The sequence below is a fragment of the Bos indicus genome, chromosome X (genome assembly GCF_029378745.1).
Source record: "Bos indicus isolate NIAB-ARS_2022 breed Sahiwal x Tharparkar chromosome X, NIAB-ARS_B.indTharparkar_mat_pri_1.0, whole genome shotgun sequence".
NCBI classification, from domain to species: domain Eukaryota; kingdom Metazoa; phylum Chordata; class Mammalia; order Artiodactyla; family Bovidae; genus Bos; species Bos indicus.
In genome coordinates this window covers 111,116,070-111,131,355 of record NC_091789.1, presented here as the reverse complement: position 1 = coordinate 111,131,355, position 15,286 = coordinate 111,116,070, and the positions used below count along the sequence as shown (strand labels likewise).

Genomic DNA, 15,286 nt, shown 5'->3' with positions numbered 1-15,286 from the left:
CACAGTGTCTTTTATGACCTAACCTCAGAAATCTCAATCATTTCTAAGATACCCTATTGGTTAGACCGGGCAGCCTTGTTCAACATAGGAGGTGAACATGCAAGGGAGTTAATATTTGGGGTGAGACTCACAGGGAGAGGGAATGATGTGGTTTCAGTTCTCAGTGGTAAGTGGGGGGAGGGGGCCCTGGTACAAGAGGGTGCTGAGTTTCCTGGGTTTCAAAGCAGAGACACAGCTGCAGCAGGTCTGGCTGGAGCTGTTGGGGAAGGTCAACCCACTGGCTGACCCAGCCTTCCACCCACTTCTGGTATGTTGTTCCAGTTACCATCGCTATGTAACAGATAAGTCCAAAATTTAGTGACTTCAAATAAGCATTTTATTATGCTCATGGACTCTAAGGCTCAGGAATTCAGAGAGGGCACAGTGGGGGATGGCTTGTCTGTTCTCCACAAGGTCAGGCCTCAGCAGGAAGGACTCAAAGCCCAGCCATGAGAGTTGGAGGCTGGAGTCATCTGCAAGTTCCATCATGGACATATTTGGGGCCTGGGCTTGTTGGGGGGAGACTCAAAGGCTTGAATGGTGGATGGAGTGCCCGCAGGTGGCCTCTGTATGTAACTTGGGCTTCCTCACAGCATGGTGGCTTCAGCATGATGGGACTTCTTAGGTGGTGGCTCAGGGCTCCACGTGTGATTGTTAACTAGCAAATAAGGTAGAAGCTGCGTGAGCTCTTAGGACTCAGCCTTGGAAGTCACCTGGCATCATGTCCATGTCCAGTGGAAGTAGTGATTGAAGCCATCACCAGCCTGCCCAGACTCAAGGGAAGGGGGCATAGACCCAGTTTCTCAATGAGAAAAGTCAGTGTCACATTGTAGAAGAGCGTGTGGGATGGGTGACATGGTTACAGCCATTCTTGGAAAATGCAGTCTGCTGTGCACATCAGTTTCCCAAGGCGTTTGACTTTGATGGATGGGGGCTGGGGAAGTGTGGGGCCTGGGTACCCCCCCAACCACAGGCATCTTTGTTAGATCGTGCTTGTTCCTTCCTGATCATGGGTCACTGATCCAAGTCTGAGCTGAGTGGGACACATGAGGAAGAAGACATGAGTCCAGGAGAGGGGGTTCTCCACACAGGTCCTTAGAACAGTGCCCCAGACTGTGGGGCCAGAGACAGCCCCACCACATATTGTGTGGCCTTGGATAAGTGGCTTATTTCTGAATTGGCAATAATAAGCCCTGCACTGGGATCACTGTGGGGAGCAGGTTAGAGAAGGTGTGCAGTGCATAGTAGGATGCCTGGCACATAGTGGGTATTCACATAGATGTGAGCTGTTATAATAATAGCTTTCCTGGTGGCTCAGACAGTAAAGAATCCGCCTGCAATTCAGGAGACCCCAGTTTGACCCCTGGGCCAGGAAGATCCCCTGCAGAGGGAATGGCTACCCACCCCAGTATTCTTGCCTGGAGAATTCCATGGACAGAGGAGCCTGGTGGGTTATAATGATATATATTATTATCCCACCTGAGTTCAATCATCTGTGCCACAGTATTAGTTATAGATAGTGAGGTAACAAATCACCCTAAAACTTAGTAGCTTAAAACAACAGAAGTCATTTTTTCCACTCTCTTGGTTTCTCTGGTGCACAAATCAAATCTGAGGCTTGGCTGGGTGGTTGTGGCCCAGCATCTCTCTGAAGGTTGCCCTCAGAGGCGGCCAAGGCTGCAGTTGTCTGAAGGCTCCACTGGGGCCACAGCATCCACTTCCAAGGTGGTTCACTCCCTTGCCTGGCGAGCTGGTTCTGGCCGCAGGCTGGGGGCCTCAGTTCTCTTCCACATGTGCCCTCCACAAAGCGTCCTCATGCCATGCTGTCTGACATCCCCTAGGGCGAATTTCTCCAGGAGGGCAGAATCTGGGTCTGCCTTGGCCTTTGCTATATCTCCAGAGCTTGGCCTGGCTCAGAGCATGCTGGGAGAGTTTGAAAGACTGAGAACTGCCTTAGCTATTCTTCCTTAGACCCTTGACATTTTTCTGCGAGGTCTTTGCATTCCTCTGTCTAGCTCAACAGCAGGCTGAAGGTCTCAGAGAGAATCCCAAGGTTGTGGAAAGGAAAAATGAAGGAGAGACAGCCGCCAAGGCTCAGGGCCCAGCTATGCCTCCTTACCAGAAACTGTCCTCCCAGAGCTTGACCTTGGGCTTCTGAGTGCATTCTAAGGGAGTTTACATTCATGGAAACCCAGATAACTGTTCTACTTGGCCGAGAGCTGTGCAAGCCCTGAGAGAAGAAAGTGCATGGGAAGGAGCTCACATCGCACTGAGAGTAACCAAGGGGTTGGGGGTTCCAGCTGCGCCAAAATGTCAGAGTTGCTGTCTGGCTTAAGTAGCAGATGCAAAGACCCTGAAGTACAGAAGCCGGTTCTGGGGCATCTGAGCAGGAGGGCTGGGCTGTGAGGGCAGGGCCAGAGGAGGCTGGAAGTCAGGGTGAAAGCAGAGCAGTGGGGTAACGGAGGTAGCCACGAGGAAGAACAGGGGTCTGGGGTGGGAACAATGAGGCAGGGAGCCTGCAGGGTTCTGGACAAAAGTCAAGAGGAGGACTTCCCTGGTAGCATAGTGGATAAGAATCCACCTGCCAATGCTGGGAACTCGAGTTCGATCCCTGGTCCAGGAAGATCCCACATGCTGCAGAGCAGCTAAGCCCACGCACCTTAACTACGGAAGCCTGCATGCTCTAGAGCCCGAGCTCTGCAACAAGAGAAGCCACTGCAGTGAGAATCCCACGTACCACAGCTAGAGTAGCCCCCGCTCGCCGCAACTAGAGAAGCCCACGTGCAGCAAGGAAGACTCAGCACAGCCAAAAATAAATAAATAAACAGGTAAATAGGTAAATAAATATTTTAAAAAGTAAATTATTAAAAAAGTCAAGAGGATCTGAACCAAGGCAGCAGCTCTGGGAACAGAATGTAAGGAAAGGGGAGAGGCAGGTTCCAGAGATATTTAGAGGTAAACTTGACCAGATTAGACGGCCAGGTTGGGTTAAAAAGGAGGAGGTGGGGGACAATGCTTGAGTGGTTTTCCCTCTGAATGTTCTTTCCCTTTGATGTTCAGAAGCAGCAGTGCCGTAAGGAGGCTTAAGGTGTTTGCTCAGTGTCCTGGGACCAGAAAGAGAACCCAGCAAGTCTGGGCCATGGTAGGGTGTGACGTCATTCACAAGGGTATGGCTGCAGAGCCCCACTGCTGCTAGTCTCCCCTGCGACCTGCCAGCTCGATGTGCGAGCTCCCAAGCCCTCACACATATATCACTATCTCATTTAATTGTCCAGGCAAAAGTGGTTATTCCCATTCTACAGGTGGAGCAACTGAGGCTTCTAGGCTCAGAGAGGTATGATATCTTTTCTAAGGTCAAAGAGATGGCAGAGCCAGGTCTGGACCCCAGCCAAGTCTTCTCTCCAACACACTTCCCTGCTTTCTTTTCTCAGCTCCCTTAACAGCCATTTGTATTGAGTCAAGTTCATGAGGATTTACAGAGTTCCTCCAGGGCCTCTGTGGGGTGGAGAGATCCTGACAGGCTTGCTAGAAGTGGGTGTATGGTATGGTGGGACAGAGAGATCAGAGCCCTCAACCATAAAGGGGTCCCTGAAGGTAGGGTGCTGTGGCTGGGGCCACCTTCAAGACATCCATGAAGATGACCATGACCTTGGGCAAAGACCCATCAAGGCAGCTGTCAAGATCACAGAAATCTTGATAACAGGGCTCTTTGTTTTTTGTTTTTAATTTATTTTGGAGAAGGCAATGGCACCCCACTCCAGTACTCTTTTGAAGGCTAACCACCCTTATGGCAGAAAGTGAAGAAGAACTAAAGAGCCTCTTGATGAAAGTGAAAGCGGAGAGTGAAAAAGTTGGCTTAAAGCTCAACATTCAGAAAACTAAGATGATGGGATCTGGTCCCATCACTTCATGGCAAATAGATGGGGAAACAGTGGAAACAGTGTCAGACTTTATTTTTCTGGGCTCCAAAGTCACTGCAGATGGTGATTGCAGCCATGAAACTGAAAGACGCTTACTCCTTGGAAGGAAAGCTATGAGCAACCTAGACAGCATATTCAAAAGCAGAGACATTACTTTGCCAACAAAGGTCTGTCTAGTCAAGGCTATGGTTTCTCCAGTAGTCATGTATGGATGTGAGAGTTGGACTGTGAAGAAAGCTGAGTGCCAAAGAATTGATGCTTTTGAACTGTGGTGTTGGAGAAGACTCTTGAGAGTCCCTTGGACTGCAAGGAGATCCAACCAGTCCATTCTAAAGGAAATCAGTCCTGGGTGTTCATTGGAAGGACTGATGCTGAGGCTGAAACTCCAATACTTTGGCCACTTGATGCAAAGAGCTGACTCATTGGAAAAGACCCTGATGCTGGGAAAGATTGAAGGTGGGAGGAGAAGGGGACAACAGAGGATGAGATGGCTGGATGGCATCACCGACTTGATGGACATGGGTTTGGGTGGACTCCGGGAGTTGGTGATGGACAGGAAGGCCTGGCGTGCTGCAATTCATGGGGTCGCAAAGAGTCGGACACGACTGAGTGACTGAACTGAACTGAACTGAATTACTTTACAATATTGTGGTGGTTTTTGCTATACATTCACATGAATCAGCCATGGGTGTACATGTGTTCCCCATCCTGACCCTCCCTCCCCATCCCATCCCTCAGTGTCATCCCAGTGCACCAGCCCAAAAGGGCTCTTTGCTATCTCCCTCTACTGATGCCAGATGTTTAGGAACTTGATCCCCTTTGCTGGCTTTGTCTTATTTACTGTCCCCTCCCAACACCCTGCTGTGTCCGTCCTTGCTGGTTCCCTTTCCCTGGAGTGGGTGGCCGGGGTAGTACCACCACCCAGAAGGGAGCTACGAATTCCATCCCCTTAATTCCCTCCCCAGCTTCCTTGCAGCCGGAACACCTAAATGCTTTCTGCGACAAGCTCTCTAAATGATTGGAACTTTCTCCCAAATCAGCACTTTTTCATGCTACATTAGCATTTATTGGTTTGATATTTACATTTGGCAAAGGAGCACCCAGTCCCTGGGTCCCCAGGAGCACACACCGTCAACTGAAACAGAAATCTAATTGCTGCTCACATTGCCCCCTCCCCCCGCCCGCATCTGCCACCTGCCTTGTCCTCCCCGCAGCCACCCCGCCCCCCACACCCAGTCCATAAAAAACTCAGCAGGATTATCTTTGCAGACCAAAAGGTCTGCTGATAAACAGGGGCCCTATCCGGAGGACAGAGGGGCTCCCCTGACAAAAGGGCTGGCAGGGACTATCTGAATGCGTATTGCAGTGTATCTACGTAGTAGCTTCTCCATTGGATTCTAACCTCCTTGAAGGCAGAGATCTGGTTTTCATTGTTTGAATTTCTCCCTGTTCCTCTCCAGGGTGAAGAAGCAAGCTCTGCCCACTGTAGATTCTCCAGGAGCATTTGTCTACTGTGGAGTGAATCAGAAGTCGCGCCCTCCCTCTGACAGCTGCAGGGGGAGAGGGTGGAGGAATCATCTAGGGAATGTGAGGGGAGTGGGGGCCACGTGGTGAGGAGGAAAGTTCTCCCTTGTCCCTTTCGAAGGCCCCTGGGGATGTGGCCGAGGAGCCCAGGCCTGCGAAGTTGTGGTGGAGGAAGGAAGCTGTGTGGTAATGTGGTTAGAGCTCAGCAAGCCGGGCTCCAAAAGCCAGTGCTGTTAGGTGACTGGTGTGCACCGGTTTCCTCTTGACCAAAACTGGAATGACTTCTGGGCTGGTTATGGGGATTAAGGGAGATCAGGTGAGTGATGGCCCAGGCACAGCATGGGTTTAGGAGATGGCTGTTCCTGGGGTTGATTCAGACCTGCGCTTTTGAGGGAGTGGAGCCCTAAGTATATAAATCATTAACTCCTCACAGGAATATTTGCTTTGCCCTGGGGTTTTCCAGGGGCAGGCTCTCCCAGCAACCCCAGAGCCTTGCTACTCAGAGGGCTCATGGACCAGGAAGCAGCCTCCCCTGAGGGCCTATTAGGACCCCCTCAGATGCTCCCCAGACCTGCTGAATCAGAATTTGTATATTAAGATTACCCCAGGTGAGTCATATGCACACTGAAGTTTGAGAAGCACTTTAGAAACTCCTTGTGAAGTCTGCAATGTAGAGATGACTATTCTCATTCTGAGAATGAGAACACTTCCTCAGAGTCTGAGAATTGAAGGCTTCCTTTGCCCAAGCCCACAAGGTCTTCTAGGAAGAGGGTCTGGTGACTCCTATGGGTCCTAAATAACTTTCCTACCCTTGACTGTTCCCTGAAGGAGCAGCATGCTTTAGGCCAGGGTGGAGATGAACAAGGCCAGGGCCAGGGACTCATCTGCCGATAGCCACGATAGCCACAAAGCGGGCCGGGAAAGCTCCCTGCTGTAGAAGGGCTGTGTGGACTCCACCCTGAGGAGTATGAGGTCTTGGCCCTGGGGCTTGAGTTCTGATGACAAAGAGGCCAGGAAAAAAATGTCACGTCAATACATACCCGCATTCCTGTGTTAAAGTGGAATTTTCCAAAGGTGAAAACACTTGACTCGCATGTAAATATAAAATGACCACATGTCAAAGATTTAATTTAACTCATTCCTTAATGAGGAAATGTCTAAGATGTTAAATCTGGTTACAGTGAGAATGTGAGGAGCTCGGTATTTATAGGCAATTTAATAGAAGAATCTTAGGGTGAGACAGCTAGGTTAGAAATTATTTGCATCTCTACCAGACAAAAATCTGAAAGTTAACCAACCTCTGCTGCTATGGGATTGTAAAATAGCCCAGTCAATAGGAAATCAATCAAAGGTGCCAGCCCTGCACGATGCAGCTAGAACACCCAATAATCTCTTTCGCCTATTTCCAATTTTGGATAATTTTTTCTGACACTATCCTCGGTGAGTCCTTGAGAATCTGGAAATTGCTCTTTCCTGAGAATTATCTTCAGAATGGAATGTGGGTCTTGGAACGAAAGGAGGAATAAAAGATGAGCAAGCCCATCTTCTGAAAGATGGTGAGTGTGCTTTCCCGGCCACCTTTCCTCTGTCCTGCAAGGTACTGTGCAACTGCCCTCAGAGGGTGTGAGCTGGCATTGTGATAGAGAAAGCGACTGTTCACGGAAAGGACACCACACAGCCTGCTCCTGACTCCCATTCCCTTTAACCTTGGCCGCCGTACAGAGGGGGATGATGTATCCACACACATATGCAGCCTTGTCCAAAATATTTTCCCCTCCTGTATAGTTCTTGCCAATATTGTTAATCTGTGGGTTGACTTCAGACCAAAATAAATCTCCCAGCCCTGGCCACCAGCTAGCTAATTTTACTTTGTAACCAGGGAATAGAAAGTACGGGCCCTTGGCCGACCATTCTGTGTTTATTTGGCTTTCTCTCTGCTGCAGTTTAAAAATCACATTTGGAAAAGTGGACCCTCTGTGCATAAGAACAGCCACAGAGAGAAACAACAACAAAGACGAACGGGTTGAAAAAGGCAAGTCCTTCCATTCCCCTCCACATTTGTCTCTCATCTCAGGATTCCGATCATCCCCACTGGCCTTTTCCACGATGTCTAGAGTTGTAAAATGGGCCCCAACGCAGAAGAATACATGGTCTTTCGGTGAGGATTTTCAACTGAATATCGCCTGGGTTCTGGAGCAGTTAGAGGAAGGAAGTGGGTAGAAGTTTACCATGTCTGCCCTTGAAGGGACCTTGGAGGGCATCTATTTGGTTCAGCCCAGCCCACTGAAGGGCAGGATTTCCTCGCAGTTGAGAGCACAGAGTTAGAGCCAGACAGCCCTGGGTTGAACTAGTTCTCCACCACGTCCTCACTGTGTGGCCTTGGATGAGTTTACTAACCTCTGCCTTAGTTTCCTCATCTGTCAAATGGGGAAGATGATCATCATACTACCTCAGAAGATTGTAGCAAGGACGAAATGAATTAACATGTAAAGAAAGCATCAGGAAGAGCACGAAGCATCCAATGAGCATTTGATAAGAGAAGGAAATCAGGCTCAGAGGAGAAGCAACCTCCCCAGGGTCACTTGGGGAGTTGCCAAACTGAGCTGGACTCGGTGAAAAAGAGGAGAGGTTACTGCCTCTTGGAAATTCTGACTAATAACTGTTTCTCTGCCTGTGTTACATCATCCTCACTCAACACTTGGCGAGACCTCATGTGGAAGTCAGGGTGCCACGTTCCAGTCCAGGCACGCTGCTCACCCACGGTGGCCCTCCTAGCTAATGACCTTGGGGCTGGAGGGTCTCTGGGGTTCCTGTTGGCGCTAACATCTTATAATTTGCGATTAAGGTCTGTACCCTCCATTCGAGTCAAGTCTGTCTTTTTCTGCAACATTCTTTTTACTGTTTTTTTTTTTTTTTTCTCCATTTTCCTCTGACATTTTGTCCAACTGTATCCTATGCACATCAACATCCAGGTTTCCTTTTGGCCATCCGACCTTCCACGTTGGCCCCTCTCCCCTTCCCCTCTGCTAGGGCAATCATGGGCTCCCACTGGCCCACACCTAGCCCTCAGTTGCCAGGTTCAAGTTGATTAGACAGTCTTGGAGCTACCTTGAAAGTTACTATGTAGGCGCCTTGAAAGTAGGAACTAGATTTCATGACCCACTTTAAGAGTCTAATAGAGTGCCCTTGGCAGAGTGGCTTATCAATTATGGTTTGTTGACTGGTTCCAAAATGAGTGGGGGATATTGGATGAAATCTTGTATTATCAAGGCTCCCTCTGGTACATTTAGTACAGCTGTCATAGATAGAATGGGTATCTTAGAACAATTAAAATTTCAAACTTGAAAATTTCAGGCTGCAAAATAGTAATGTTACATATTTCCTTTGCTGCCTTTCTCCCCAACCCTATTCCATATCCCCTTTCCCTAAACTACAAGCCTGAGTCAAATGTTAGGTTGCCACCTGTTGGTGCAGTGAGGCATTGCAGCATAGCTCTACAAGATATTGTAAATGCCTGGAAGGAAGTGAACAGAGATTGAATTTCTGGGAGGTGAGTCTCTAGAGTGAATGCGGACATTCTAGGAATCAGTGAACTAAAATGGACTGGAATGGGTGAATTTAACTCAGATGACCATTATATCTACTACTGTGGGCAGGAATCCCTTAGAAGAAATGGAGTAGCCATCATGGTCAACAAAAGAGTCCGAAATGCAGTACTTGGATGCAATCTCAGAAATGACAGAATGATCTCTGTTTCCAAGGCAAACCATTCAATATCACGGTAATCCAAGTCTATGCCCCAATCAGTAACACTGAAGAAGCTGAAGTTGAACGGTTCTATGAAGTTCTACAAGACCTGCTAGAACTAACACCCAAAAAAGATGTCCTTTTCATTATAGGGGACTAGAATGGAAAAGTAGGAAGTCAAGAGATACCTGGAGAAACAGGCAAATGTGGCCTTGGAGTACAGAATGAAGCAGGGCAAAGGCTAACAGAGTAGCAAGAGAATACACCGGTCACCAAACACCTTTTTCCAACAATGCAAGAGAAGACTCTACACATGAATATCACCAGATGGTCAACACTGAAATCAGATTGATTATATTCTTTGCAGCCAAAGGTGGAGAAGCTCTATACAGTCAGCAAAAAAAAAAACAAGAGCGGGAGCTGACTGTGGCTCAGATCATGAACTCCTTATTGCCAAATTCAGACTTAAATTGAAGAAAGTAGGGAAAACCACTAGACCATTCAGGTATGACCTAAATCAAATCCCTTATGACTATACAGTGGAAGTGAGAAATAGATTTAAGGGACTAGATCTGATAGACAGAGTGCCTGATGAACTATGGACAGAGGTTCGTGACATTGTACAGGAGACAGGGAGCAAGACCATCCCCAAGAAAAAGAAATGCAAAAAAGCAAAATGGCTGTCTGGGGAGGCCTTACAAATAGCTGTGAAAAGAAAAGAAGCCAAAAGCAAAGGAGAAAAGGAAAGATATAAGCATCTGAATGCAGAGTTCCAAAGAATAGCAAAGAGAGATAAGAAAGCCTTCCTCAGCAATCAATGCAAAGAAATAGAGGAAAACAACAGAATGGGAAAGAGTAGAGATCTCTTCAAGAAAATTAGAGATACCAAGGGAACATTTCATGCAAAGATGGGCTTGATAAAAGACAGAAATGGTAGGGACCTAACAGAAGCAAAAGATATTAAGAAGAGGTGGCAAGAATACACAGAAGAACTGTATAAAAAAGATCTTCACGACCCAGGTAATCATGATGGTGTGATCACTGACCTAGAGCCAGACATCCTGGAATGTGAAGTCAAGTGGGCCTTAGAAAGCATCACTATGAACAAAGCTAGTGGAGGTGATGGAATTCCAGTTGAGCTATTCCAAATCCTGAAAGATGATGCTGTGAAAGTGCTGCACTCAATATGCCAGCAAATTTGGAAAACTCAGCAGTGGCCACAGGACTGGAAAAGGTCAGTTTTCATTTCAATCCCAAAGAAAGGAAATGCCAAAGAATGCTCAAACTACCACACAATTGCACTCATCTCACACGCTAGTAAAGTGATGCTCAAAATTCTCCAAGCCAGGCTTCAGCAATATGTGAACCGTGAACTTCCTGATGTTCAAGCTGGTTTTATAAAAGGCAGAGGAACCAGAGATCAAATTTCCAACATCTGCTGGATCATCGAAAAAGGAAGAGAGTTCCAGAAAAGCATATATTTCTGCTTTATTGACTATGCCAAAGCCTTTGACTGTGTGGATCACAACAAACTGTGGAATATTCTGAAAGAGATGGGAATACCAGACCACCTGACCTGCCTCTCAGAGAAGGCAATGGCATCCCACTCCAGTACTCTTGCCTGGGAAATCCCATGGACGGAAGAGCCTGGTAGGCTACAGTCCATGGGGTCGCAGAGTCGGACACAACTGGAGCAACTTAGCAGCAGCAGCAGCAGACCTGCCTCTTGAGAAACCTATATGCAGGTCAGGAAGCAACAGTTAGAACTGGACATGGAACAACAGACTGGTTCCAAATAGGAAAAGGAGTACGTCAAGGCTGTATATTGTCACCATGCTTATTTAACTTATATGCAGAGTACATCATGAGAAACGCTGGGCTGGAAGAAGCACAAGCTGGAATCAAGATTGCCGGGAGAAATGTCAATAACCTCAGATATGCAGATGACACCACCCTTATGGCAGAAAGTGAAGAGGAACTAAAAAGCCTCTTGATGAAAGTGAAAGAGGAGAGTGAAAAAGTTGGCTTAAAGCTCAACATTCAGAAAACGAAGATCATGGCATCTGGTCCCATCACTTCATTGGAAATAGTGGAAACAGTGTCAGACATTATTTTTTGGGGGCTCCAAAATCACTGCAGAATGTGATCGCAGCCATGAAATTAAAAGACGCTTAAACTCCTTGGAAGGAAAGTTATGACCAACCTAGAAAGCATATTAAAAAGCAGAAACATTACTTTGCCAGCAAAGGTCTGTCTAGTCAAGGCTATGGTTTTTCCAGTAGTCATGTATGGATGTGAGAGTTGGACTGTGAAGAAGGCTGAGCGCCGAAGAATTGATGCTTTTGAACTGTGGTGTTGAAGACTCTTGAGAGTCCCTTGGACTGCAAGGAGATCCAACCAGTCCATTCTAAAGGAGACCAGTCCTGGGTGTTCATTGGAAGGACTGATGCTAAAAAAAAAAAAAAAAAAAAGGACTGATGCTGAAGCTGAAACTCCAGTACTTTGGCCACCTCATGCGAAGAGTTGACTCATTTGAAAAGACCCTGATGCTGGGAAAGATTGAAGGTGGGAGGAGAAGGGGACAACAGAGGATGAGATGGCTGGATGGCATCACTGACTGATAGACATGAGTTTGGGTAAACTCCAGGAATTGGTGATGGACAGGGAGGCCTGGCGTGCTGCGATTCATGGGGTCTGAAAGAGTCGGACACGACTGAGCGACTGAGCTGAACTGACTCTGTAGAGTCAGATGTGGCCCAGAGAAATACCTTTCAGATTAGGTTGACCCAAAGGGAGGGGAGAGGGCTAATAGCAGAGGGGAATCCTGGAGTAAGAGAGACACTACTGAACACTCCAGGGGCTGTAGAGGGAAAAGTAATCAGTTATTTGGAGACACTAACTTCTGAAACACCTAATACTGCTAGCGTATGTTTAGTAAAGCTCTGTATGCCGCTGGGCTGACTGCCAATAATCCTGCCTTTCTCAAACCTTTGCCCTTTGTCAATATTGTTGGAGCCCAATTTAAAACTCCACTAAAGAGCAAAGAAAAATGAGATTTCACTGTATATATTGTTGGGGTGGGTTGCACTTTTAAAAGATGCCTGCCATAATATCCCATGTGTTTTTCTGCAGTGTGACCCACCACGCCTCCATCAGGTAGACAGGTCTGTTTCTCTACTGCTTTGAACCCAGGTGGGTCCTGTGCCTGCTTTGACTGATAGAATGAGGTGGATTCAGCTTTTGGGCAATGAGTCCCTGACATCCTGCTGCTGCTGCTGCTAAGTCGCTTCAGTCGTGTCCGACTGTGCGACCCCATAGACGGCAAGCCACCAGGCTCCTCCGTCCATGGGATTTTCCAGGCAAGAGTACTGGAGTGGGGTGCCACTGCCCTCTCCACCCTGACATCCTAGAGCAGTACTATTTCAGTTCACATCTGCTGCTTCTGATCAAAACACTGTCTTGTACTTCCTGAGAGAGCGAGCACTTCCTGCCAGGTGTCCCCTTGTGCCCGCTGTGTGGCTGTGGGGTTCAGTGTCTCTCACGCATGCTAGCATGGCGCTTGGTGCCTTATTTGCAGGCCATGAGATAGAACCCACGCTTTTGCCTCCAGAAGCTCTTGTGGGTGGGATTGTGCATTAGATAGCAAGAGTCCACCCACACATTTTCTTTTCAAAAACTTTAGTGATGATTTACACATAATAAAATACGCCTATTTTAAGTATACAGATTGATGAGCTTTGGCAAACATAGCCCATGTGACCACCACCCATGTAACCACTACCATAATCAAAGTGAAGTCGCTCAGTCGTGTCCAACTCTTGGCGACCCCATGGACTGTAGCCCACCAGGCTCCTCCGTCCATGGGATTTTCCAGGCAAGAATACTGGAGTGGGTTGCCATTTCCTTCTCCAGGGGATCTTCCCGACCCAGGGATCGAACCCAGGTCTCCTGCATTGTAGGCAGACGCTTTACCATCTGAGCCACCAGGGAAGTCCCATAATCAAAGTCTAGAACATTTTCATCACCCCAGAGTTTCCTCGTGCCCCTTTGCAGTCAATCCCCTCCTCCCACCCCGCAGCCAAGCATTGATTTGCTTTGCCCGTAGAGATCAATTTTCGTCTTTTCTGGTGTTTCAAATAAATGTAATCATATAGGATGCCCTCTTATGTGACTTGTATTTATGTGACTACATAATATTTTGTTCAGCGTGTTTTAGAGGTTCATCTATGTTGTGTGTACCTGTAGTTAATTCCTTTTTATTGCTGAGTAGTCTATCTTTGTGTGGATATATCACAATCTGTCTATTCTTCTATTGATGGACATTTGGGTCAGTTATAAATAAAAGTGCTATGAATGTTCATCTACAAGGATTTGTTATCATATGTTTTCCTTTCTTCTAGGTAAATACCTAAGAGTGCTAATACAGGTTTATATGACAAGTGTATATTTCACTTTATAAGAAATTGACAAATTGTTTTACATGCCCACCAGCAAAGTATGAGAGTTCTGGTTGCTCCATATTCTTATCAGCACTCAACATTGTCAGTCTTTTTACTTGTAGCATCCCTGGTGAGTGTAAACGTACCTCATTTGCCCATACGTTTTTTGTTTCTTACTTTTTAAAAAATTTATTTATTCTTAATTGCCCACAGGTTTTTAATTGTGTCCTCCATTAGAAAGTGAGCAGGAACTTGATTTTTCACTGCTCCATCCCCTAGCGCCTGGAATGGTGCTAACACCTGGAACAGCCCCCAGTACATAGAATCAGATCAGATCAGTCGCTCAGTTGTGTCCGACTCTTTGTGACTCCATGAATCACAGCACGCCAGGCCTCGCTGTCCATCATCAACTCCTGGAGTTCACTCAGACTCACGTCCATCGAGTCAGTGATGCCATCCAGCCATCTCATCCTCTGTCGTCCCCTTCTCCTCTTGCCCCCAATCCCTCCCAGCATCAGAGTCTTTTCCAATGAGTCAACTCTTTGCATGAGGTGGCCAAAGTACTGGAGTTTCAGCTTCAGCATCATTCCTTCCAAAGAAATCCCAGGGCTGATCTCCTTCAGAATGGACTGGTTGGATCTCCTTGCAGTCCAAGGGACTCTCAAGAGTCTTCTCCAACACCACAGTTCAAAAGCATCAATTCTTCAGCGCTCAGCCTTCTTCACAGTCCAACTCTCACATCCATACATGACCACAGGAAAAACCATAGCCTTGACTAGACGAACCTTTGTTGGCAAAGTAATGTCTCTGCTTTTGAATATGCTATCTAGGTTGGTCATGGAGAAGGCAGTGGCACCCCACTCCAGTACTCTTGCCTGGAAAATCCCATGGATGGAGGAGCCTGGTGGGCTGCAGTCCATGGGGTCGCTAAGAGTCAGACACGACTGAGCGACTTCACTTTCACTTTGCACTTGCATGCATTGGAGAAGGAAATGCCAACCCACTCCAATGTTCTTGCCTGGAGAATCCCAGGGACGGGGGAGCCTGGTGGGCTGCCGTCTCTGGGGTCGCGCAGAGTCAGATACGACTGAAGCGACTTAGCAGCAGCAGCAGCAGGTTGGTCATAACTTTCCTTCCAAGGAGTAAGCGTCTTTTAATTTCATGGCTGCAGTCACCATCTGCAGTGATTTTGGAGCCCAGAAAAATAAAGTCTGGCACTGTTTCCACTGTTTCCCCATCTATTTCCCATGAAGTGATGGGACCGGATGCCATGATCTTCGTTTTCTGAATGTTGAGCTTTAAGCCAACTTTTTCATTCTCCACTTTCACTTTCATCAAGAGGCTTTTGAGTTCCTCTTCACTTTCTGCCATAAGGGTGGTGTCATCTGCATATGTGAGGTTATTGATATTTCTCCCCGCAATCTTGATTCCAGCTTGTGTTTCTTCCAGTCCAGTGTTTCTCGTGATGTACTCTGCATAGAAGTTAAATAAACAGGGTGACAATATATAGCAGGCAATAAATATTTTTGGAATGAGTGAATTCATGTCTCTTTCAGTTTTTGTGTTTCCTTAAGACTGATTTCTGTAGGGGATATTGAGCAAAGAGAATTTATACAC

At 47.1% G+C, this 15,286-nt stretch overlaps 1 long non-coding RNA gene across 3 annotated transcripts in view; it reads left to right on the top strand.

Moving 5' to 3' along the window:
• The window catches only part of LOC139181327 (uncharacterized), an 88,905-nt gene extending 75,308 nt beyond the window's left edge, over window positions 1–13,597 (top strand). For all 3 annotated transcript variants that reach the window (XR_011565324.1, XR_011565323.1, XR_011565322.1), the window contains one exon: window positions 5,420–13,597. This is a non-coding gene — a long non-coding RNA (uncharacterized lncRNA). The remainder of the gene's footprint in view (window positions 1–5,419) is intronic.
• The last annotated feature ends 1,689 nt before the right edge of the window (window positions 13,598–15,286 follow it).